Source organism: Ranitomeya imitator, chromosome 3 (genome assembly GCF_032444005.1).
Source record: "Ranitomeya imitator isolate aRanImi1 chromosome 3, aRanImi1.pri, whole genome shotgun sequence".
Lineage (NCBI taxonomy): Eukaryota > Metazoa > Chordata > Amphibia > Anura > Dendrobatidae > Ranitomeya > Ranitomeya imitator.
This window is the reverse complement of record NC_091284.1, coordinates 350914700-350940064: the sequence shown is the minus strand read 5'-3', so window position 1 is coordinate 350940064 and position 25365 is coordinate 350914700. Positions and strand designations below refer to the sequence as shown.

The 25365-nt window shown below is 41.8% G+C and overlaps 1 protein-coding gene across 11 annotated transcripts in view; it reads left to right on the top strand.

The window, feature by feature from the left end:
- Window positions 1-25365, top strand: part of DLGAP3 (DLG associated protein 3) — a 764134-nt gene that overhangs the window by 254766 nt on the left and 484003 nt on the right. For all 11 annotated transcript variants that reach the window (XM_069756813.1, XM_069756811.1, XM_069756807.1 and 8 more), the window contains exon 2: window positions 3146-3230. The gene's annotated coding sequence lies outside the window, so the exon portion shown is untranslated. The remainder of the gene's footprint in view (window positions 1-3145; window positions 3231-25365) is intronic.

Here is a 25365-nt window from a genome sequence, read left to right as displayed (position 1 = left end):
TGAGATTCAGCTTATTGCGACAAGTTCAGAGGTACAGGGCTCCCATATACTGCAGAGCAGGCTCCGACAGTCTTATCTAAAATTGTGATCATCAAAACAGACGCAAAGTCTTGTTTTCAATCTGCTCTCAGAAGGTCTCCTAAATAATAAACCATATCAAGGTTACTGTACAAAGTAACTGGAATCTCTGTAGATGCAAGCCTTCACATTTAACCAAGTGTACTTTTTTTTTTCAGAGGCCAAGATGAAATAGTGGGGGTTGCTTGCGTTGAATTTCATGTGGAGTTTATCTAAAGCTGCTCTCTTATGGCCCCCACACCCTTTAGACTAATGTCAGCAGGACTGACAATATTGACGATATTGAGGGGTTCAGTCAATGGTCTAATATGTATGGGGGCATCGGCCATCAGAACCTCGCGAGAGATGTTGATCTCATATGTTGTAAAATGAAAAAATTGGAGCATACGATCCAATGTACGATCCAATGAAGAGAATGAAATTTTTAATGAATAATTAATTATATACAAGGCAATACATAAAAACTCCGTATCAATGACATAGCTATTTAGATAAGATTTTGGGTGCACAAGAAAAAATGTGGTGTAGCACCATGGATATAAAGTACTCAGGAAGAACCTAATTTTGAAAAAAGTTTCTATGTAAAGTGACTGTGATCATAGTTCAACAAAAGGTGTTGTAGCAGACCCCTAACACCACAGATCAGATGGCCCCCTGATGAAGCCGACGCAAAACGTGCGTTGGGGCAGCGTGTGTGGCACCGCGGATGTGAATATAGGTGAGAGCCAGTAAATTGTAGAACTCATGACACTATCATCTATGTTACTACTTGAGTGACTAGTTGACCTGATCATATATATCCTAACTTAACTTCATTGACGTGGTGTTATGAGTCTGCTACAACACTTTTTGTTGAACTGTGAGCACGGTCACTTTACATAGAAACTTTTTTCAAAATTAGGCTCTCCCTGAGTACTGAGTATTCATGGTGCTACACCACATATTTTCTTCTTATCTAAATAGCTCTGTCATTGATACGGTCTTTTACTTGTGTATTGCCTTGTATGTAATTAATTGTTCATTAAAAATTTTTTACTCTTCTTTGGATTATATGCTCAATTTTTTTCTCTTTACAATTCTTCTAGGAACTTCCATGGCTATTGCTTGCAAAAGTCCTGATAAATAGGCTCTGTACTGTTTTTGATATTATGGTTTCTGTTTTTGAGATCCTGTATTATAGTAGATCGCGTATATGTCTGATTTCACACTGCCAGTCTCCGGCTTTCTCCTAGAGGACACAGGAGAGCGCACTTGACCTAGCACTCCTGGGAGTGTCGGCTGAAATGACTGTCGGGAATAATATTGACCGAACAAGTCAATATTGATGGACTTGGCCAACACTCTGATTTGTATGGGGCCCCCCGGTCAGTTGCTCCTCTGAGCAGTTAAGGATCTGGCATATCTGATTTCAGACTTCCAATCCTTTTGTTCTCCTTGAGAGAAGAGGCTCTCTCATAGAGAACACATAAACGCTCGGCCAAATGAGCGCTCCTACATATGGAAGTGCATACTGAGATGGGTGAACCATCGTTTGGCCAACAACCATCTAATGTGTATGGCAGGCTTCTTGGTGACATTTATTGCACAACTCCAAAATTCCATTGCATCTATTGTTTAGAAATGTATTTGATTTGCTCAAGTTGTATGCAACTAACTTATCATAGACTAAAATGCAAGTCACATGCGATTGAGACTTGAGTGTAGCTTATCTGCAGTTTGATCATTTTTCTTACAGCAACTCTAATATACTTACGACTAGTCTGACAATTGCTGTGATGTGATAACCCAAACCTAACTGAAACATCCCAATAGTTTTTCATTTTTAGAGGAAAACTTAAAAGCATATTTACATCTTTCAATGACCCGTGGTTGGCAACATGTTTGCTGGTTGAAGGTTGTTTAATAGCCTGTTTAAACAGGCAGACCACTCTTCAAATGCACATTAAACAATCAGTCTGTGCATGTCGGATAATCCAATAATCATGTAGTGTATGTGTAATTTTAGATGGACTAGATTTGTCGTCTCCTTTCAATTTTTCACCCGTGTGACAAGTTCATCCCTACTTGTTAGAAATAACACATATGTTCAGCCAATCGCATAATGTACTAACTGTTAGATCAGAGGAGGTTGTTTTTGTCTTTCACATTGTATTGGATGCATGTAGCATTTTAATCTTGTTTGGCGTTGAGACGCTATGAAGCAGTTTACATTGAGGAAGACTTTTTCACAACCAGAGCAGTTGCTGTTCTGTATCTTCTTTCATTCTCTATGACAGACAGGGGAGACCTGTCAAATTGTACTCATTAGTTGATGTAATTAGGTATGTTAAAAATGGCTGTCCTCAAGTGCATTCAGTGTTGCCATGGTGATGTTGTAAGTGATCTCATAGGCCTAAACTCCATTAGAAGAATATGTCTTTTTCTCAGAAGCATATAAATGTGTCTGATCCTCCAGGAGAACCCTTGATAACACTATTGGTGAAGATATAATTCTCTTCTTTGTGGTATTATTGATCATTTAACAGTGGCGGTTGTCTGATTGGTAGTATATTCTTGAAGATGACAGGAAGTGGTAAATTAGGTGGAATGTTAGCTTGGAAGCTATACACATTTTAAAGCAGTGTGCAAGCCATTCTTATTCATCAAAGCAACTCAAACTGGTACTAATCAATAGGAGAATAGAGCCCATGGCACTGCAATGCAGATCTACCCCTTTCTTGCCAGCTTGCTGTTGCTTGAGCCCCAACATAAATCATTTGCAGCATGATCATTGCATCACTGAACATTACAGGTGTTACCATGTGCGTGAGACTCTGCAAACAGAATTCATAAACCTAGTGGAAAAAATGTAAACTCTCTATAGATATTATTTACTATACATTTTACATTTGATCATTTCAAGTCAGTTGCAATAATTATCTTTTTTTTCCCTGCCTGCCGTTGCTAGATTTCTCTTCCCCCATCTCTTCTATCTTCTGTTCTGTTTCCTGCCAGATCGCTTTCTGCATCTATGTATTCCTCTACTGTTCTCTTCCCTTACTCACCTCCCTTCTTTTTCTCTCTCCAGCTCATGACAGGGGATCCCGTGAGTGGTGTGACTGGAGCTTCACGGACCATGAAGTCAGCGGGATGTTAGAGTCAGTCTCAAAGCGGTAAGAAAAGCTGAGCTCATTTCACCCTCTGGCTCTTTTTCATTTCCCAGAATAAGAATGATAGATTTCGAAAGGCTCATGGAGTAGAATTGTAAAAAACAGACATTTCAAGCTAAATCTCAGATATTTGTTTGTTATGCAATTCTCAATATTTAAAAAAATATGCACTTTTTTATGCAGAAGATTTCATTCCTTATAAGCAAGAAATTGCAGAAATTCAAGTTTATAGTGTTCACTTATCCTGTGTTAATTTGCAAACTCAGAGTACTTGGTCACTTTTTATGGTTAAGTGCAGTCACACATACACATATTTAAACATGTGTGTGTATTTATACAGCTGATCTGACACATAGGAGGAACCAATGTCAAGCTAAGTGACCACTATCTTCAGATGACAGTAATAACCATGTCCAAGCAAAATTTTTAGAATAACTATACTTTAAAATAATTTTCCAGAATAAGGTGTCCTGTGTGGGAAAAATAAGGAGAAACACTACAGTATTTCTGTCCATTATATGACTAATATCTTGCATTTTCACCAGTTTTCACATTTGCAGACTTAAGCTCTTAATTTGCTTTTGACTCTGTGCTTATGGGTGTGTATTAGCTGGTATGGATTTTCCCAAACGCATCATAGCACCCAAAGAAAGAATCCTGTTCTTCATTCCCAAGCACACAGCCGAAAACAGCAGCAGCATGCAGGAGATTATACAGCAGTACTGAGAAGGCAGATGTGAATCTAGCTATGGGTAAAACTTGATAGAAAGTGCAGCATGATCTTTCTGTGTCTCACTTTGCTGTTTTCTCACTCTGCCCTCCCCTTTCCATAGAGTATAATAGGAGTTGTAACTTGACACCTCACTGTGCTGGCACCCACCTGGTCTTTAGTAAGGTGGAGTTGAGCTGTTTATTGAGAGTGGATGTTCAGTTCAGAAGACATGGGGATGAGAAGAAGTGGCTCATAAGTGGAGGAAAAAGTGGATTTCTTTGATAACATGTATACGAAAGTTTCTTATATGCACGTGTACTGTCGATTTATGCCAAGTTTTTAAAAGTACAGGTCTTATTTAACATACTCCTTTATGGGATGTGCACTGTATTTCGATAAGATAGAACTTTGCTTTTTAGTCCCAGATACAGTGGTCCCACAAGTTACAATAATGCCAGCTTAAAATATTTTTAACATACAGTGATCTTTCCTCGGCTGCACTAACTTGAAATAGCATCACTGACTCTGTCAGCACAGAATGACTATTCATCCAAGTACAGGCGCTCATACCTTCCCACCTGTTTGGTTTCCATCTATCTACACCCTTCTCAGCCAGAGTATCAATCAAAGAAGGGTGGGGTGGAGATTTGGGAAGGGGTAGTTTAATGATTAGTCATGCCTTAGTGCACCAAGAGCCTGTGCTTGCTTTGAACAGTCATCCGATGAAGGTCAGTAAGACCGAAATGTGATTCTTAGTCGTCTGTACAGACTTCAGTTTAATAAATTGTATCATAATTGTACCATAATTTACATTATTTTGAGTGCTGGATTTCTTTTTGAATTGTTCGGAGGTTTAGGAACTCTATTGGCGGAGTGTCATACTCCCTCCACTATAAATACACATTAGCTAACTTGGACAAAGCATTATTTGGCCTTCAGCTATCTCTCCCTGCTCCACCATTCACAGGGACTCTTGGCAAGGGCAATTGCTCCTGTGTTCTCTATGAGAGAGCTGCTGCCTCTAGTAGCAACTTCTCTACCTGCCGAAAAAAAGGATCGCCTTTCAAAAATCCAGCTGCAAGATCCGTCTCTCCCATCACTTGTCAGGTGACAGTTGGAAGACACTCATACACATTCGATAGTCAACCAATCCCACCAGTATCTGCAGATTGATTTGGTTGACTTTTATCTAATGTACATGGAGGCCTATAGCTAAGAGGACTGGTCAGCAGTCAGAGCACCAGGTGTAAGGTAAAAAAAATTATAAATGAGAAGGGATGGAACCAGACGCAAGTCAAGTTTCATAGTCTTGATTCCCAGGATCAAGGGCAAGCTTTTTAAGAATACAGAACACAAGGCTTTACCCGATTTCACAGGCCAAAGATGTCATTGTAAAAGGGCACAAGGCCATAAGTCATCAGCTAGAGCTAGTTCCTTTGTCAACCTGACACGGCGAAAATGCTGACAAGCAAGAGGACATTGCTGAAAGGGCTAATTGCCTTTAATGTGCGCTAATCCAGGCAGCGTGACCTTTTTCATGGAGCCATGTGCTGCCGATAACGATGATTTTTGTGCATTTTCCTCATTCATTGGTTGATTGCTGGCCTTTCTTGACGGCCATACACTAGTTCACTGTTTATTGGTTCATCTAAATTAGCCTTAAGTCAAGCTTCTATGTTGTTAAGGCAATCTGCTGTCAGCCGGTATGAACCCAGTCAAAGAAGTAATACTACATAATAATTTCTGAACGAGTTCCAGGATTTTTATTTATTTTCCGTTTTTATTTGTGCAACTTTATATAAACTTTTTTTGTTTAAATCACTTTTAAATGATGCAAAAAATCAGCCCATAAAGTAATTGCCTGTGCTTGATTAACATCATCAGAAAAATGTTTAAAATCAGCTTGTTTTGCATGTTTAGTACAGTTTAATGCAAATAAACCTTGTAGCCTGTCATAAGGGTAAAAATGTTTGCAGCCAGTCTCCAGAAACTGGAATAATATACAAATTAATAAAGTTTATACACTGTGGTGGATAATCAAGTGGTCAGACTCATAGCGCTATACATGTAGCAGAAGGAGCCACAAAATGTTACGATATATAATTTAGCAGAGCAATGGGATTCCTATATAATGGATCCCTGAATTACCGTATATGAAGAACATCTTGGTATTTTTTTATCTAAAGATTTCAGCTTTCAACAACCTTTTAAATATTAGAGGTATTGCCTTCAAGTATCCATTTGATATGTTACTTGTGTCTTCTGAGTTGTATTTATACAGTGGGTACGGAAAGTATTCAGACCCCTTTAAACTGTTCACTCTTTGTTTTATTGCAGCCATTTGGTAAATTCAAAAAAAGTGTTTTTTTCTCATTAATGTACAATCTGCACCCCATCTTGACTGAAAAAAAACAGAAATGTAAACATTTTTGCGAATTTGACCCTAAACACACAGCTAAAATAACAAAGGAATGGCTTCAGAACAACTCTGTGACCATTCTTGACTGGCACAGCCAGAGCCCTGACCTAAACCCAATTGAGCATCTCCAGAGAGACCTGAAAATGGCTGTCCACCAACATTCACCATCCAACCTGACGGAACTGGAGAGGGTCTGCAAGGAAGAATGGCAGAGGATCCCCAAATCCAGGTGTGAAAAACTTGTTGCATCAATCCCAAGAAGACTCATGACTGTACTAGCAGAAAAGGTGCTTCTACTCAATACTGAGCAAAGGGTCTGAATACTTATGACCATGTGATATTTCAGTTTTTCTTTTTTACTAAATTTGCAAACATTTCTACATTTCTGTTTTTTTTTCAGTCAAGATGGGGTGCAGAGTGTACATTAATGTGAAAAAATGAACTTTTTTGAATTTAGCAAATGGCTGCAATGAAACAAAGAGTGAAAAATGTAAAGGGGTCTGAATACTTTCAGTACCCACTGTAGTTAGTGCTGCCCTAGGCACTGGGATCTCATCTTTTGCTGGGACTCCCCTGTGCAATTTGGGAAAATTGGCAAAACTTAAAGGGGTTTTCCAGTACTGGGACAGCCTCTTCTCAGTCAATATGTTTCCTGCATAAAAAAATAACACCTATGCTCACCTAACAATGTCACACAACCACTGGGAGACCAGGTGCCAACATTACAGGAACGGCACTGCCACCAGAGATGACTATACTGTAGGTATTATTACTTTATTTGGGGAAATCATATTTATTGAGAAGGGGTTGTTCCAGTAGTGGAAAACTCCTTTAGGGGGTTTTCTCGGATTCCAGAAAGGAATTATATAAATATCTTATGAAATACCCGCGATTTATCTTCCTGACCCAACACCACCAATACATCAGTCCTAGCTGGTCATTGCTAACTTTATTTGTAGCCAGGGAAAGCGGGTGACCCAATAATGATAAGTACAAAAAATAGAACAAGTTTTTCTGTCTTTGCACTGCACTTTTGCACTTCAGGTTGCAAATAATTGAATAAAAGTTATTTTTTAATCACCCCAATTTTTGCTACATCTAGTTCATTGCTAACTTTGTTGCAGTGATCATGTGCAAAAGAGATGAACAAAAAGATCTGCAGGACCCTGGTCCAGTGACCATGTTGGTGGTCTGTTATCGCCAGACTAGAGCCCTGTGATCCTCCTCCTACCTGTCAGCACTTTTTCTGATTAGTAGGCCTGGCACAACGTGATATGTACTTTGCGCTGGAACAATGCCATCTCAGAGCCTATTAATCAGAAAAGGTGTCCAGGATTCCTTCAGCTAGGAAGGGGACTGCGGGTCTCGGGTCCAACGGGTATGGACTACAGATGTGGCAGCTGGGCCAGGATTTTGTGAATCATCTTATTCCAATCTAATATGCCAAACATCCATTTGTCCACTGAAGCCAAAGACGGGCCTCAGGATTGATGCTTGCACATATGATTGGCTGCAGTGGTCATGTGGATGTGTGGTATCTTTGCTAGAATAGCAGAGCTAGAAAGGCCAAAATAAGGCAAATAAGTATTGGGTTTGTATTGTTTTTTTGTTTTAAACCTTTTCCTGCTAATTTTGTGTGTAGTTGCGCGAGGCGACAATATTCCCCAGGACGACGCCATCGGAAGGATGACGACGATGGCTTCAGAACTTTAATGCAATATCCGCAGTGTCGCATTAAAAAAAAATTACGTAATAAGCCATCTCGCGTCCATAAGTACCGGGGCGCAGAGACGTATTATTATGGACCACATCGGAAAGGGGTTAAGTGGTGAAAAAAAAATCCGAAATTTAAAAAAAAAATGTAGCGTTTTTTAGGCTACGGGGCTGGGTGAAGGCTTATTTGTTGTACCCTGCGCTGACGTTTTTATTGATACCATTTTGGAGTAGATATAATGTTTTGATTGCCTTTTATTGCATTTTTATTGCAATGTTGCAGCAGGAAAAGAAAACATAATTCTGGCGTTTACATTTTTTGTTGTTGCGCCTTTTACTGATCGGATAAATTTACTTTATATTTTGATAGATCAGACATTTCTGAATGCAGCGATACCAAATATGTGTATTTTTTTATTATTATTTTTTTATTTTGAATGGGGCAAAAGGGGAGTGATTTGAGCTTTTGTTTTTTTAATTTTATTATTTTTTTACACTTTTTTTTAACTTTTACTGTCTTCAGTAGTACAGTGAGGAGACTTGAAGCTGCAACCTTCCGATCGCATGTCTACGTATAGCAGGGCTTCAGCTAAAAATCATGATCTTCTATGGTCACTGGTCGTCCATACATATAAATGACACAAACGCATGGTATAATTAAAATTATCCATAATCTGTAACCATGCCCATGATAGGATATAACCGCCTATCATCAACTACTGCATAGAACTTCAACACAAATGATGATCAGAAGGCACTGAATATTCATACAAAAACCACAATTTTATTATACACAAATATTAAAAGACAATATGACCAAACTAGGGGGATGGAACACCCGACTATCCAAACACCATCGCTATGTGTTGACGCACCATAGGAAGGCAAACGGTATAATTACCTCAGGTCGGTAACGGGGAGAGGGACTCTGTCGCTGTCACCAGGCACGTGCGTCAGCCTTCCTATGAGCCCTACGGGGTTTGGATGGGTTTTATTATATGGGGAGTCGGTTCTGACTGATATATAGGGGTGGTATTGAGGGAGGACTAATATAATTATTTATGTGGATGTGGTTCTATTTATTTATTGAACTATAGATCCTCCGTATTAATACCCATGTGGGAGTTATCTGTGCGCTTTGTTATACCACGGTGGTGCGTCAACACATAGCGATGGTGTTTGGATAGTCGGGTGTTCCATCCCCCTAGTTTGGTCATATTGTCTTTTAATATTTGTGTATAATAAAATTGTGGTTTTTGTATGAATATTCAGTGCCTTCTGATCATCATTTGTGTTGACGTTCTATATGGTCACTGGTCGTTCATAGGAGATTCACAATGACAGGCACAGGGGTCTTCTGCAGACCTCTGGCTGTCATGACAACCCATTGGCGTCCCGCAGCCTCGTGGTGTCAAGGGTGTCAATGGGTGGGTCTTGTGACGCGCTTCCCCAGCGCATGTTAAATGACGCTGTCAAAAATTGATGGTGGCATTTAACTTGTTAACAACCATGGGTGGAGGCACATGAAAGCTGATCATAGCCAGGGAAGATGCAGGCTCAGCGCCGGATCCCGCATCAAATGCAGGGACACGACCTTGGATTTACCTATACATGCAAGGTTGCTGTGAAGGGGTTAATGTCTGCTTTAAGACATTTCAGCAACATAATGTATTAAGGTATTTCAATGCTTACAAACTATATTCAGAAATACCATTCCCACACAACACTTAGATTTAACACCGAGAAAGAATTTCCAGGTTCCTGGATTACACTGAACTGTAGATAAATATCTGTCATTGATTCAAGTAATAAAGACTAAGTAAGTAATTAACAAATTGACTAGCTGCTGATCATTAAACATATTACAGTCGGGAGCTATGCAGCAATTACAGTTCTCCACGTTCATGTTATATAGCATGTCAGTCGGAGATCTTGTAATGTGGGCTATAAGGGACAATGGAACACAGCTGGTGTACTGAGCAGTAGAAATGAATGCACTCCTAATAGGTTTATTAGAAAGATAGCCTTCTACACCCTCTAAAACAAATCTTAATTGTTAATTTTATATCAGCAGATGGGAAGCATTAAAAACAAGTTACTGTACATTGTTTTATGATTTGTGCCTGTAGGATATTTTTTAAGTACAGGCATTATGAATGATCTTAAAGACGCACCCCCATCAAAGTGTTTATCCTCTTAATATATTGCAGTCCTCATATTATACAGCACTGTGTACTTACAATTGCTCATTTTGCCTTTCTTCCCAGCTAATTCTTCTCTTTGCTGTATGTAGAAACAATAATTATTTTTCCCTGCTATAATCATTCTGCTTTTTAACTCCTGACCCAGCTGCTCAGCTCCTCCACCTACCAGGGACTTTTGCAGTGACTCATAACTCGTGACAAGTGAATTTGTTTGAAAAACGATTGCAAAACATAAATTCAGCACGAATATGGCACATTCTGATTCGTGATCGGAAACACAAGCAAAATTTTATAAAATCAGAGAAAATCGGAAACATTCAGTAAAAAGTGCGGGAACATATTTGCGTTGCCTCTAAAGTATTTTCCGCCCTGTGGCTATGATAATGGTGGTGTATCATGAGCACGTGTTTGATGAGGGGAGGGGGTTTTCAGAGCTCAGAGGTACAGCATGTTTGAAAGCAGTAATTTAATTTTTTTTTCTAACTTTATGTGTGCTTATTGTAGCTAGCCAATCAGGGCGCAGGAAACATCCACAATGTCCTGACACAAAGGCTTGTGTCATTTGCTCCTGAAATCACATGTCCCTCTCCATATAAAGAGCGGACATCTTGTTTTAGCACCATTATGACACTGTAACAGCACAGAGAGGCTGCTCCTGATGCTGGCAGTGTTGCCAACTAGATTTTAGCTAGTTAGCTAGGTGGTTGTTTATTAGTCAGATAGTTTAGCTAGGTAGTGTCCTATGTGGCTGTGAATTCGAGCTTCCAACAATAATTTTTTTTTGCCATTTCTGAGGTCCACAGACAAAGACAGCAGGGCACATGTCCTACAAGTTTGTTGGGCACTGCTTCTATTGTGCTCCATGCACGAGTATACCATTCTAAATCTTATTTTTTTACACTAGCTAAATGTGAAACAGCCTGCTGTATCCCACCTTGTCATTTAGTGCTGGACTACAGCGATGCAAGGCTGCTAATGTTTTTGCATTGACAACTGAACGTTTCTGTGATTGGAAGGCTATCACTGCAATGCACACTGTGTGCCTCACTGCTGTGTTGGGGAAAACCACTGACAAGATTGTCTTTCAGCATGTTTTGATACTGCAGCATGGGCGCATCCCTTTCCAGTGGGGGAAGCAACTGGCAAAATTTACTTTTGTGTTGTGGATAGAAAACACTGGCAACCCAGTAGTAAGCACTATTTAGAATCTTAACTATACAGGTAACAATCATGTTGCAGAAAGTGATTAAAGCAGGACTCTGGAGTTGGTAAGCCAAACCTCGAACTCCGACTCCTCAATTTCCCTGACTACCGACTCCACGACTCCTGACTCCACAGCACTGCCTCACTACTGAGCATTTATATAAAGTTCAGCATAGATTCATCTCAACTAAAAGCTGAGATCCTTAGATCGAGAACAGAACAAATGTTTATAGGACATTTCATAACTTTCCCAAATTATTCTGAAAACATTTCCAACACATCAAGCATTGAACTACTGAACCCAATTTATCTACTGTATATATATATATATATATATATATGTATATAATTGTCTAATGGGTACTTCCATCTGTTTGTCTGTCTGCAACTTCCATAAAGGAAATCCCGCGTCGCTGATTGGTCTCGCCAGCTGCCTGTCATGGCCGCAGCGACCAATCAGCGACGGGCACAGTCCGATTAGTCCCTCCCTACTCCCCTGCAGTCAGTGCCCGGCGCCCGCATACTCCCCTCCAGTCACCGCTCACACAGGGTTAATGCCAGCGGTAACGGACCGCGTTATGCCGTGGGTAACGCACTCTGTTAATGCTGCTATTAACCCTGTGTGTCCCCAACTTTTTACTATTGATGCTGCCTATGCAGCATCAATAGTAAAAAGATGTAATGTTAAACATAATAAAAAACCGCTAAGACCGCTAAGCCATCTGGGTAATTTCACAATGCATCCTGGGAACGGAAGATGGCGGCAGCCGCGCGCGCATCACCAGAGCTTCGCTGGATCCCGGCGGGTGAGTATATAACTATTTTTTATTTTAATTATTTTTTAACAGGGATATGGTGCCCACACTGCATTATACTATGTGGGCTGTGTTATATACCACGTGGCTGCTATATACTACTTGGCCAGTGTTAGATACTATGTGGGCAGTGTTATATACTGCGTGGGTTGTGCTATACATTACGTGGCCATTGTTTTATACTGTGTGTCCTGTGTTATATACTACGTTGCCTGTGTTATATACTGCGTGGCTGCTATATATTGCGTGGGCTGTGTTATATAGTACGTGGGCTGTGTTATATACTGTGTGACCACTGTTAGGTATTGCGTGGCCTGTATTAATGCATCGGGTATTCTACAATATGTATGTATGTATGTATATAGCAGCCACATAGAATATAGCACAGGCCACGTAGTATTTGTCTGCAATATACTACATGGCTCCTATATACTATGTGGCCTGTGCTATATACTATGTGGCTGCTATATACATAGATACATACATATTCTAGAATACCCGAATTGGGCCACCATCTAGTTATATATATTTAGGAGTCGGAGAAGGCCCTTTTTATATGGCCTCCAGCTCCAGAAAAATGAACACCGACTTTGACTCCACAGCCCCTGGATGAAAGTTGAGGAGGGAAAGAGCACACAATATAGGGCGACCTTAGAAGAAGAGGATAAAAGTAAAAAATAAGGTAAGGCTCACCTAGTGGGTAACGTGGTAATCTCTGCTGCCTCTTGGCTGGGAAAGACCCCCAGGTAAAATTACCGTAATCAGAAAATAGAAACACTTTAAAATAGGCTGCGTAGTTGGAAGAACGTCTCTTTCTAAAAAAAATATTAGAAGAAGGTTCTTTTATTGTGTCCCTATGCCGTAATGGCGTCTTTTTCAAGTAAAAAAGACCAAGAGGTCTGTTGATTTTTTTTTTACTTGAAAAAGACACCATACATCGTAAAAGCTTGTTGTCTAATAAAAGAAGCTTCATCTAATATTTTTGCAGCAAGAGCCGCGCCACCTATTTTAAAGTATTTTTTTCTAGTGAACAAAACACTCAAATGCAGCTGATCAAATCCTAGTTCACCTCAAGTAATCCTTATGATTCTGTTCCAAGTGACTTCATTGAAATATAAAAAAGGCATATTACTCGTTTTGGCTCTCATAAGATCACCCACAAAGCAACAAAAACCCTTTCTCACTTAATGTTAAAAGGAGTGTAGTCAGGGGAAATAGAAGTGCTACACACATATGAATAATAGGAAAAGGAAGAATAAGCCACAGTCCTCGGGAGTGGTAAAAAACACTAAATGCTGGAAAAATACCCAAAAATGAGATAGGATAACCAGAGAGCAAAAATATGGAATGTCAAAAGGTCCAGAAGACGAGATGGAGTGAGAACTGAGAAATGAAAAGGTAAGTATAAAATATTAAGAATGCAAAGTGAAAGTATATGTAGCAGGAAGTCCACAATGAACAGAGAAGATAAAAACAAAGAGACAATGTATGAACTGGGTAGCTGAAAAGCTTGCATGGATTAATGCAAATACTGTATATGTGACACTAACAAGCAGTAATTTGACTGTACTGTGATATCCAATTGGGGTGAAAATATATCGCGGGCACATGTACCTGACTATACAGTACATTCAGTGGGTATGGAAAGAATTCAGACCCCTTTAAATTTTTCACTTATTTGGTATATTCAAAAAAGTTCATTTTTTTCTCATTAATGTACACTCTGCACCCCATCTTGACTGAAAAAAAAAAACATGTAGTGACAGTTTTCTCACACACCGGAGACACTGACACACGTAGACCCATTCAAATGAATGGGTCTATGCACATGCCAGCGGGTTTTCACGGAGAACCTTGCACACTGTCCTCCGTGCGCACGGACGGCCGTGGGAGAAACAGCGCTACAGTAAGCGCTATTCCCCTGCTTCTGGTGCTGAAGCCGGCCGTCATCCGCTCTCCCCTGCTCGGCCGAAAGCAGCGCTCGCAGGGGAGAAGAAATGAAAGAAAACCTGATGTGCGGTCCCCCCTTTATTTTCCAACCAACCCGGCAAAACTCACAGGTGCGGACTGCTGTTCTCAGGCTGGTAAGGGGCCATGGCTATGCCCCCCTCAGCCTTAAAAAAGCAGCCCACAGCTGAGCAGAAAAAGGCACATCTATTAGATGCGCCAATTCTGGAGCTTTGCCCACTTCTTCCCAATGTCCTGTGGCATTAGCATATGGGGTAATAAGGGGCTAATGTCACCTTTTTATTATAAGGTGACATTAAGCCAGCTTAGTAATAGAGAGGTGTCAGTAAGACACCTATTCATTACTAATCCCATAGTTGTGAAAGAGTTAATAAAACAAACACACACTTTTAACCCCTTAGTGACAGAGCCAATTTGGTACTTAATGACCGAGCCAATTTTTACAATTCTGACCACTGTCACTTTATGAGGTTATAACTCTGGAACGCTTTAACGGATCCCGCTGATTCTGAGACTGTTTTTTCGTGACATATTGTACTTCATGATAGTTGTAACATTTCTTTGATATTACTTGCGATTATTTATGAAAAAAAATGGAAATATGGAGAACATTTTTAAAATTTTGCAATTTTCAAACTTTGTTTTTTTTATGCCCTTAAATCAGAGAGATATGTCACGAAACATAGTTAATAAATAACATTTCTCACATGTCTACTTTACATCAGCACAATTTTGGAAACAACATTTTTTTGTTGGGGAGTTATAAGGGTTAAAAGTTGACCAGCAATTTCTCATTTTTACAACACCATTTTTTTTAGGAACCACATCACATTTGAAGTCATTTCGAGTGGTCTATATGATAGAAAATAACCAAGTGTGACACCATTCTAAAACTGCACCCCTCAATGTGCTCAAAACCACATTCAAGAAGTTTATTAACCCTTTACATGCTTCACAGGAACTGAAACAATGTGGAAGGAAAAAATGAACATTTAACTTTTTTTTGCAAACATTTTAATTCAGAACCATTTTTTTTTATTTTCACAAGTGTAAAAACAGAAATTAAACCATAAATTTTATTGTGCAATTTCTCCTTAATGCGCCGATACCCCATATGTGGGGGTAAACCGCTGTTTGGGCGCACTGCAGAGCTTGGAAGTGAAGGAGCGCTGTTTGACTTTTTCAATGCAGAATTGGCTGGAATTGAGATTGGATGCCATGTCACGTTTACAGAGCTCCTGATGTGCCTAAACAGTGGAAACCCCCCACAAGTGACACCATTTTGGAATCTAGACCCCTTAAGGAACTTATCTATATGTGAGGTGAGCACTTTGAGCCCCCAAGTGCTTCACAGAAGTTTATAACGTAGAGCCGTGAAAATAAAAAATCGCATTTGTTTACACAAAAATGATATTTCGCCCACAAATTCTTATTTTCACAAGGGTAACAGGAAAAATTAGACCACAAAAGTTGTTGTGCAATTTCTCCTGAGTACGTCGATACCCCATATGTGGGGGTAAACCACTGTTTGGGCGCACCGCAGAGCTTGGAAGAGAAGGAGTGTCGTTTTACTTTTTCAATGTAGAATTGGCTGGAATTGAGATCGGACGCCATGTCGCGTTTGGAGAGCCCCTGATGTTTCTAAACAGTGGAAACCCCCCACATGTGACCCCATTTTGCAAACTAGACCCCTTAAGGAACTTATCTAGATGTGTGGTGAGCACTTTAAACCCCCAGGTGTTGTGAGTTCTGTTTTTGGGCTCCCACTGGTGGTTACTGATGGTACTGGGTGACTTGTGTTCTCTGCGGTCTCTGGTGTCCACCTGTTCCATCAGGTTATGGGAGTTTCCTATTTAACCTGGCTTTTTTGTCATTTCCTCGCCGGCTATCAATGTAATCAGCGTGTATTTTTACCTCTGCTCCCTGCGTCTGTTATCTTCAGGACAAGCTAAGTTTGATTTTCCTGTTCCACGTTTTGCTTAATTTTTGTCTTAGTCCAGCTTGCAGAGATGTGATTCCTTGCTGCTGGTTGCTCTAGTGGGCTGAAATTACTCCTCATGTTCCATGAGTTGGCACATGAGTTCAAGTAATTTCAGGATGGTTTTTTGAAGGGTTTTTCGCTGACCGCGCAGTTCACTTTTGTATCCTCTGCTATCTAGCTTTAGCGGGCCTCATTTTTGCTGATTCTATTTTCATAACTACGTATGTGCTTTCCTCTCATTTCACCGTTATTACATGTGGGGGGCTGCTATTTCTGTGGGGTGTTTCTCTGGAGGCAAGTGAGGTCTGTGTTTCTTCTTATAGGGGAAGTTAATCCTTCGGCTGGCGCGAGACGTCTAGGAATCATCGTAGGCACGTTCCCCGGCTACTGCTAGTTGTGTGTTTAGGTTCAGGATCGCGGTTAGCTCAGGTTCCATCACCCTAGAACTTGTTTTGTTTTTGTGCTTGTCCTTTTGTGATCCCCTGCCATTGGGATCATGACAGTATAGCCGGCCAGAAAAAATTGGTCATCGTTTTGGCTTAAGTAGGAGGAAAAGTAGTCTGAGGAAGTTTTTTTTTTTTTTTTTCTCTTCTCCTCAGTGTTTGCTGCCTAGCCTTAATTGCAGCTTGACTGCTTCTTTCCTCCTCTTAATCCTTGAATGGCTCTGACCTCAGCTGTTTATCATGGACGTCCAGAGTTTGGCTTCCAGCCTGAATAATCTTGCTGCTAAGGTTCAAAATATACAAGATTTTGTTGTACATACGCCTATGTCTGAACCTAGAATTCCTGTCCCAGAGTTTTTTTCTGGAGATAGATCTAGTTTTCTGAATTTTAGGAACAATTGCAAGTTGTTTCTTTCCTTGAAATCTCGCTCCTCTGGAGACCCTGCTCAGCAGGTCAAGATTGTTATATCTTTCCTGCGGGGTGACCCTCAGAATTGGGCATTTGCATTGGCACCAAGGGATCCTGCGTTGCTCAATGTGGATGCGTTTTTTCTGGCATTGGGTTTGCTCTATGAGGAACCTAACCTAGAGATTCAGGCTGAAAAAGCTTTATTGGCTCTCTCTCAGGGGCAAGATAAAGCAGAAATATATTGTCAGAAATTTCGGAAGTGGTCGGTGCTTACTCAGTGGAATGAGTGCGCTCTGGCTGCAAAATTCAGAGATGACCTTTCTGAGGCCATTAAAGATGTTATGGTGGGGTTCCCGGCGCCTACAGGTCTGAATGAGTCCATGACTATGGCTATTCAGATTGATCGGCATTTACGGGAGTGCAAACCTGTGCACCATTTGGCGGTGTCTTCTGAACAGGCACCTGAGATAATGCAATGTGATAGAATTCAGTCCAGAAGTGAACGGCAAAATTATAGGCGGAAAAATGGATTGTGTTTTTATTGTGGTGATTCAGCTCATGTTATATCAGCATGCTCTAAACGCACAAAAAAGGTTGATAAGTCTGTTGCCATTGGTACTTTACAGTCTAAGTTCATTCTGTCTGTGACGCTGATTTGTTCATTATCATCCATTTCTGTCGATGCCTATGTAGATTCAGGCGCTGCCCTGAGTCTTATGGATTGGTCATTTGCCAATCGCTGTGGGTTTAGTCTGGAGCCTCTGGAAGTTCCTATTCCTTTGAAAGGAATTGACTCTACACCTTTGGCTATGAATAAACCTCAGTACTGGACACAAGTGACCATGCGTATGACTCCCGTTCATCAGGAGGTGATTCGCTTCCTGGTACTGTATAATTTACATGATGTCTTAGTGCTTGGTCTGCCATGGTTACAAACTCATAACCCAGTCCTGGACTGGAAAACAATGTCTGTGTTAAGCTGGGGATGTCAGGGGGTTCATGATGATGCATCTCCGATTTCTATCGCTTCATCTACTCCTTCTGAGGTTCCGGTATTTTTGTCTGATTATCGGGAGGTTTTTGAGGAGCCTAAGCTCAGTTCGCTTCCTCCTCACAGGGATTGCGATTGTGCTATAGATTTGATTCCCGGCAGTAAATTCCCTAAAGGTCGTTTGTTCAATCTGTCAGTGCCAGAGCATACTGCTATGCGGAATTATGTTAAGGAGTCCTTGGAAAAGGGACATATCCGTCCATCTTCGTCCCCTTTGGGAGCAGGTTTTTTTTTGTGGCCAAAAAAGATGGTTCCTTGAGGCCTTGTATAGATTACCGTCTTTTGAATAAGATTACAATCAAATATCAGTATCCTTTGCCATTGTTGACTGATTTGTTCGCTCGCATTAAGGGGGCTAAATGGTTCACTAAGATTGATCTTCGGGGTGCGTATAATCTTGTGCGGATAAGGCAGGGTGATGAGTGGAAAACCGCATTTAATACGCCTGAGGGCCATTTCGAGTATTTGGTGATGCCTTTTGGACTTTCTAATGCTCCTTCTGTCTTCCAGTCTTTTATGCACGATATTTTCCGTGAATATCTGGATAAATTTATTATCGTGTATTTGGATGATGTTTTGGTTTTTTCTGATGACTGGGAGTCTCATGTTCAGCAGGTAACATAGTAACATAGTAACATAGTTAGTAAGGCCGAAAAAAGACATTTGTCCATCCAGTTCAGCCTATATTCCATCATAATAAATCCCCAGATCTACGTCCTTCTACAGAACCTAATAATTGTATGATACAATACTGTTCTGCTCCAGGAAGACATCCAGGCCTCTCTTGAACCCCTCGACTGAGTTCGCCATCACCACCTCCTCAGGCAAGCAATTCCAGATTCTCACTGCCCTAACAGTAAAGAATCCTCTTCTATGTTGGTGGAAAAACCTTCTCTCCTCCAGACGCAAAGAATGCCCCCTTGTGCCCGTCACCTTCCTTGGTATAAACAGATCCTCAGCGAGATATTTGTATTGTCCCCTTATATACTTATACATGGTTATTAGATCGCCCCTCAGTCGTCTTTTTTCTAGACTAAATAATCCTAATTTCGCTAATCTATCTGGGTATTGTAGTTCTCCCATCCCCTTTATTAATTTTGTTGCCCTCCTTTGTACTCTCTCTAGTTCCATTATATCCTTCCTGAGCACCGGTGCCCAAAACTGGACACAGTACTCCATGTGCGGTCTAACTAGGGATTTGTACAGAGGCAGTATAATGCTCTCATCATGTGTATCCAGACCTCTTTTAATGCACCCCATGATCCTGTTTGCCTTGGCAGCTGCTGCCTGGCACTGGCTGCTCCAGGTAAGTTTATCATTAACTAGGATCCCCAAGTCCTTCTCCCTGTCAGATTTACCCAGTGGTTTCCCATTCAGTGTGTAATGGTGACATTGATTCCTTCTTCCCATGTGTATAACCTTACATTTATCATTGTTAAACCTCATCTGCCACCTTTCAGCCCAGGTTTCCAACTTATCCAGATCCATCTGTAGCAGAATACTATCTTCTCTTGTATTAACTGCTTTACATAGTTTTGTATCATCTGCAAATATCGATATTTTACTGTGTAAACCTTCTACCAGATCATTAATGAATATGTTGAAGAGAACAGGTCCCAATACCGACCTCTGCGGTACCCCACTGGTCACAGCGACCCAGTTAGAGACTATACCATTTATAACCACCCTCTGCTTTCTATCACTAAGCCAGTTACTAACCCATTTACACACAATTTCCCCCAGACCAAGCATTCTCATTTTGTGTACCAACCTCTTGTGCGGCACGGTATCAAACGCTTTGGAAAAATCGAGATATACCAAAACCGAGGTCAGGAAGGTGTTTCAGGTCCTTCGGGCCAATTCTTTGTTTGTAAAGGGTTCTAAATGTCTCTTTAGAGTCCAGAAGATTTCTTTTTTGGGGTATATTTTTTCCCCTTCTACTATTGAGATGGATCCCGTCAAGGTTCAGGCTATTTGTGACTGGACGCAGCCTACATCTCTTAAGAGTCTACAGAAGTTCTTGGGCTTTGCTAATTTTTATCATCGCTTCATAACTAATTTTTCTAGTGTTGTTAAGCCTTTGACGGATTTGACTAAAAAGGGTGCTGATGTTACTGATTGGTCTCCTGCGGCTGTGGAGGCCTTTCGGGAACTTAAGCGCCGGTTTTCTTCTGCTCCTGTGTTGCGTCAGCCAGATACGTCGCTTCCTTTTCAGGTTGAGGTCGATGCTTCCGAGATCGGAGTGGGGGCGGTTTTGTCACAGAGAAGCTCCGATGGCTCAGTGATGAAGCCATGTGCGTTCTTTTCTAGAAAATTTTCGCCCGCTGAACGGAATTATGATGTTGGTAATCGGGAGCTTTTGGCCATGAAGTGGGCATTTGAGGAGTGGCGTCATTGGCTTGAGGGTGCTAGACATCGTGTGGTGGTCTTGACTGATCACAAAAATCTGATGTACCTTGAGTCTGCCAAGCGTCTGAATCCTAGACAGGCTCGTTGGTCACTGTTTTTCTCCCGTTTCAATTTTGTGGTTTCATACCTGCCAGGTTCAAAGAATGTGAAGGCGGATGCTCTTTCTAGGAGTTTTGTGCCTGACTCCCCTAGAAATTCTGAGCCCACTGGTATCCTTAGGGATGGGGTGATTTTGTCGGCTGTCTCCCCAGACTTGCGACGTGCTTTGCAGGAGTTTCAGGCGGATAAACCTGATCGTTGTCCGCCGGAAAGACTGTTTGTTCCGGATAATTGGACCAGTAGAGTCATCTCCGAGGTCCATTCTTCTGTGTTGGCAGGTCATCCTGGAATATTTGGTACTAGAGACTTGGTGGCCAGGTCTTTTGGTGGCCTTCCTTGTCGAGGGATGTGCGTTCTTTCGTGCAGTCTTGTGGAGTTTGCGCTCGGGCTAAGCCTTGCTGTTCTCGGGCCAGTGGATTGTTGTTACCTTTGCCTATCCCGAAGAGGCCTTGGACGCACATTTCCATGGACTTTATTTCGGATCTCCCTGTCTCTCAGAAAATGTCCGTCATATGGGTTGTGTGTGACCGCTTTTCTAAGATGGTTCATCTGGTACCCTTGCCTAAGTTACCTTCCTCCTCTGAGTTGGTCCCTCTGTTTTTTCAAAACGTGGTCCGTCTGCATGGCATTCCGGAGAACATCGTTTCTGACAGGGGATCCCAGTTTGTGTCTAGATTTTGGCGGACGTTCTGTGCTAAGATGGGCATTGATTTGTCTTTTTCGTCTGCATTCCATCCTCAGACGAATGGCCAGACGGAACGAAGTAATCAGACTCTAGAAACTTATTTAAGGTGTTTTGTTTCTGCTGATCAAGATGACTGGGTTTCCTTTTTGCCGCTTGCCGAGTTTGCCCTTAATAATCGGGCTAGTTCTGCTACCTTGGTGTCTCCTTTCTTTTGTAATTCGGGGTTTCATCCTCGTTTTTCCTCTGGTCAGGTGGAGCCTTCTGATTGTCCTGGAGTGGACATGGTGGTGGATAGGTTGCATCGGATTTGGAGTCATGTGGTGGACAATTTGAAGTTGTCCCAGGAGAGGGCTCAGCAGTTTGCTAATCGCCGTCGCCGCGTGGGTCCTCGACTTCTTGTTGGGGACTTGGTGTGGTTGTCTTCTCGTTTTGTTCCTATGAAGGTCTCTTCTCCTAAGTTCAAGCCTCGGTTCATCGGTCCCTATAGGATCTTGGAAATTCTTAACCCTGTGTCGTTTCGTTTGGATCTCCCGGCATCGTTTGCTATTCATAATGTGTTCCATCGGTCGTTGTTGCGGAAGTATGAGGTACCTGTCGTTCCTTCGCTTGAGCCTCCTGCTCCGGTGCTGGTGGAGGGTGAATTGGAGTATGTTGTAGAGAAGATCTTGGATTCTCGTGTTTCCAGACGGAAACTCCAGTATTTGGTCAAGTGGAAGGGTTATGGTCAGGAGGATAATTCTTGGGTGATTGCCTCTGATGTTCATGCTGCCGATTTGGTCCGTGCTTTTCATAGGGCTCATCCTGGTCGCCCTGGTGGTTCTCGTGAGGGTTCGGTGACCCCTCCTCAAGGGGGGGTACTGTTGTGAGTTCTGTTTTTGGGCTCCCTCTGGTGGTTACTGATGGTACTGGGTGACTTGTGTTCTCTGCGGTCTCTGGTGTCCACCTGTTCCATCAGGTTATGGGAGTTTCCTATTTAACCTGGCTTTTTTGTCATTTCCTCGCCGGCTATCAATGTAATCAGCGTGTCTTTTTACCTCTGCTCCCTGCGTCTGTTATCTTCAGGACAAGCTAAGTTTGATTTTCCTGTTCCACGTTTTGCTTAATTTTTGTCTTAGTCCAGCTTGCAGAGATGTGATTCCTTGCTGCTGGTTGCTCTAGTGGGCTGAAATTACTCCTCATGTTCCATGAGTTGGCACATGAGTTCAAGTAATTTCAGGATGGTTTTTTGAAGGGTTTTTCGCTGACCGCGCAGTTCACTTTTGTATCCTCTGCTATCTAGCTTTAGCGGGCCTCATTTTTGCTGATTCTATTTTCATAACTACGTATGTGCTTTCCTCTCATTTCACCGTTATTACATGTGGGGGGCTGCTATTTCTGTGGGGTGTTTCTCTGGAGGCAAGTGAGGTCTGTGTTTCTTCTTATAGGGGAAGTTAATCCTTCGGCTGGCGCGAGACGTCTAGGAATCATCGTAGGCACGTTCCCCGGCTACTGCTAGTTGTGTGTTTAGGTTCAGGATCGCGGTCAGCTCAGGTTCCAACACCCTAGAACTTGTTTTGTTTTTGTGCTTGTCCTTTTGTGATCCCCTGCCATTGGGATCATGACACCCAGGTGCTTCACAGACGTTTATAATGTAGAGCCGTGAAAATAAAAAATCACATTTTTTCTACAAAAATGATATTTTTGCCCCCAAATTTTTATTTTCACAAGGGTAACAGGAAAAATTAGACCACAAAAGTTGTTTTGCAATTTCTCCTGAGTATGTCAATACCCCATATGTGTGGGCAAACCACTGTTTGGGCGCACCGCAGAGCTTGGAAGAGAAGGAATGTCGTTTTACTTTTTCAATGTAGAATTGGCTGGAATTGCGATCGGACGCCATGTCGCGTTTGGAGAGCCCCTGATGTGCCTAAACAGTAGAAACCTCCCACAAGTGACCCCATTTTGGAAACTCGACCCCCCCTGGAACTTATCTAGATGTGTGGTGAGAACTTTGAATGCCCAAGTGCTTCACAGAAGTTTATAATGCAGAGTCGTGAAAATAAAAAATATTTTTCCACAAAAAAAGATATTTTAGCCCCCAAGTTTTTATTTTCACAAGGGTAACTAGAGAAATTGGACCCCAAAAGTTGTTGTCCAATTTGTCCTGAGTATGCTGGTACCCCATGTGTGGGGGTAAAACCACTGTTTGGGTGCACGGCAGAGCTTGGAAGGGAAGGAGCGCCGTTTTGGAATGCAGATGGTCTGTGGGCGTTATTTTGCGTTTGCAGAGCCCCTGATGTACCTAAACAGTAGAAACCCCCCACAAGTGACCCCATTTTGGAAACTAGACCCCCCAACGAACATATTTACATGTGTGGTGACAACTTTTAATGCCCAAGTGCTTCACAGAAGTTTATAATGCAGAGTCATGAAAATAAAAATAATTTTTTTTCCACATAAAAGATATTGTAGCCCCCAAGTTTTTATTTTCACAAGGGTAACAGGAGAAATTGGACCACAAATGTTGTTTTACAATTTATCCCGAGTACGCTGATGCCCCATATGTGGGGGTAAACCACTGTTTGGGCGCACGGCAGAGCTCGGAAGGGAAGGAGCGCCGTTTTGGAATGCAGACTTTGATAGAATGGTCTGTGGGTGTTATGTTGCGATTGCAGAGCCCCTGATGTACCTAAACAGTAGTAACCCCCCACAAGTGACCCCATTTTGGAAACTAGACCCCCCAAGGAACTTATCTAGATGTGTGGTGAGAACTTTGAATGCCCAAGTGCTTCACAGAAGTTTATAATGCAGAGTCGTGAAAATAAAAAATATTTTTTTTTTCCACAAAAAAGATTTTGTAGCCCCCAAGTTTTTATTTTCACAAGGGTAACAGGAGAAATTGGACCACAAATGTTGTTTTACAATTTATCCCGAGTACGCTGATGCCCCAAATTTGGGGGTAAAACAATGTTTGGGCGCACGGCAGAGCTCGGAAGGGAAGGAGCGCTGTTTTGGAATGCAGACTTTGATAGAATGGTCTGTGGGCGTTATGTTGCATTTGCAGAGCCCCTGATGTACCTAAACAGCAGTAACCCCCCACAAGTGACCCCATTTTGGAAACTAAACCCCCTAAGGAACTTATATAGATGTGTGGTGAGAACTTTGAATGCCCAAGTGCTTCACAGAAGTTTATAATGCAGAGTCGTGAAAATAAAAAATATTTTTTTTTCCACAAAAAAGATTTTGTAGACCCCAAGTTTTTATTTTCACAAGGGTAACAGGAGAAATTGAACCCCAAAAGTTGTTGTTCAGTTTATCCCGAGTACGCTGATGCCCCATATGTGGGGGTAACCCACTGTTTGGGCGCACGGCAGGGCTCAGAAGGGAGGGAGCACCATTTGACTTTTTGAGCGCAAAATTGGCTGTCGTGTTTGGAGACCCCCTGATGTACCTAAACAGTGGAAACCCTCCAATTCTAACTCCAACCCTAACCCCAACACACCCCCAACCCTAATCCCAACCCGATCCATAATCCTAATCATAACCCTAACGATAAGCACAACCCTAACCCCAAAACAACCCTAATGTCAACTCTAACCATAACCCTAATCAAAAACCTAAATTCAACACACCCCTAATCCTAATCTCAACCCTAACCTCAAACCTAAACCTAATCCCAATACACCCCTAATCCCAACCCTAACCTTAACCCTAATCCCAAACCTAACCCTAATCCCAAGCATAACCCTAATGCCAACCCTAACCCTAATACCAACCCTAATCCAAACCCTAACCCTAATCCCAACTCTAACCCTAACTTTAGCCGCAACCCTAGACGTAACTTTAGCCCCAACCCTAGCCCTAACCCTAACCCTAAATTTAGCCCCAACGCTAACCCTAGCCCTAACTTTAGCTCCAACCCTAACCCTAGCCCTAACTTTAGCCCCTACCCTAACCGTAGCCCTAAGGCTACTTTCACACTTGCGTCGTTTGGCATCCGTCACAATCCGTCATTTTGGACAAAAAATGGATCCTGCAAATGTGCCCG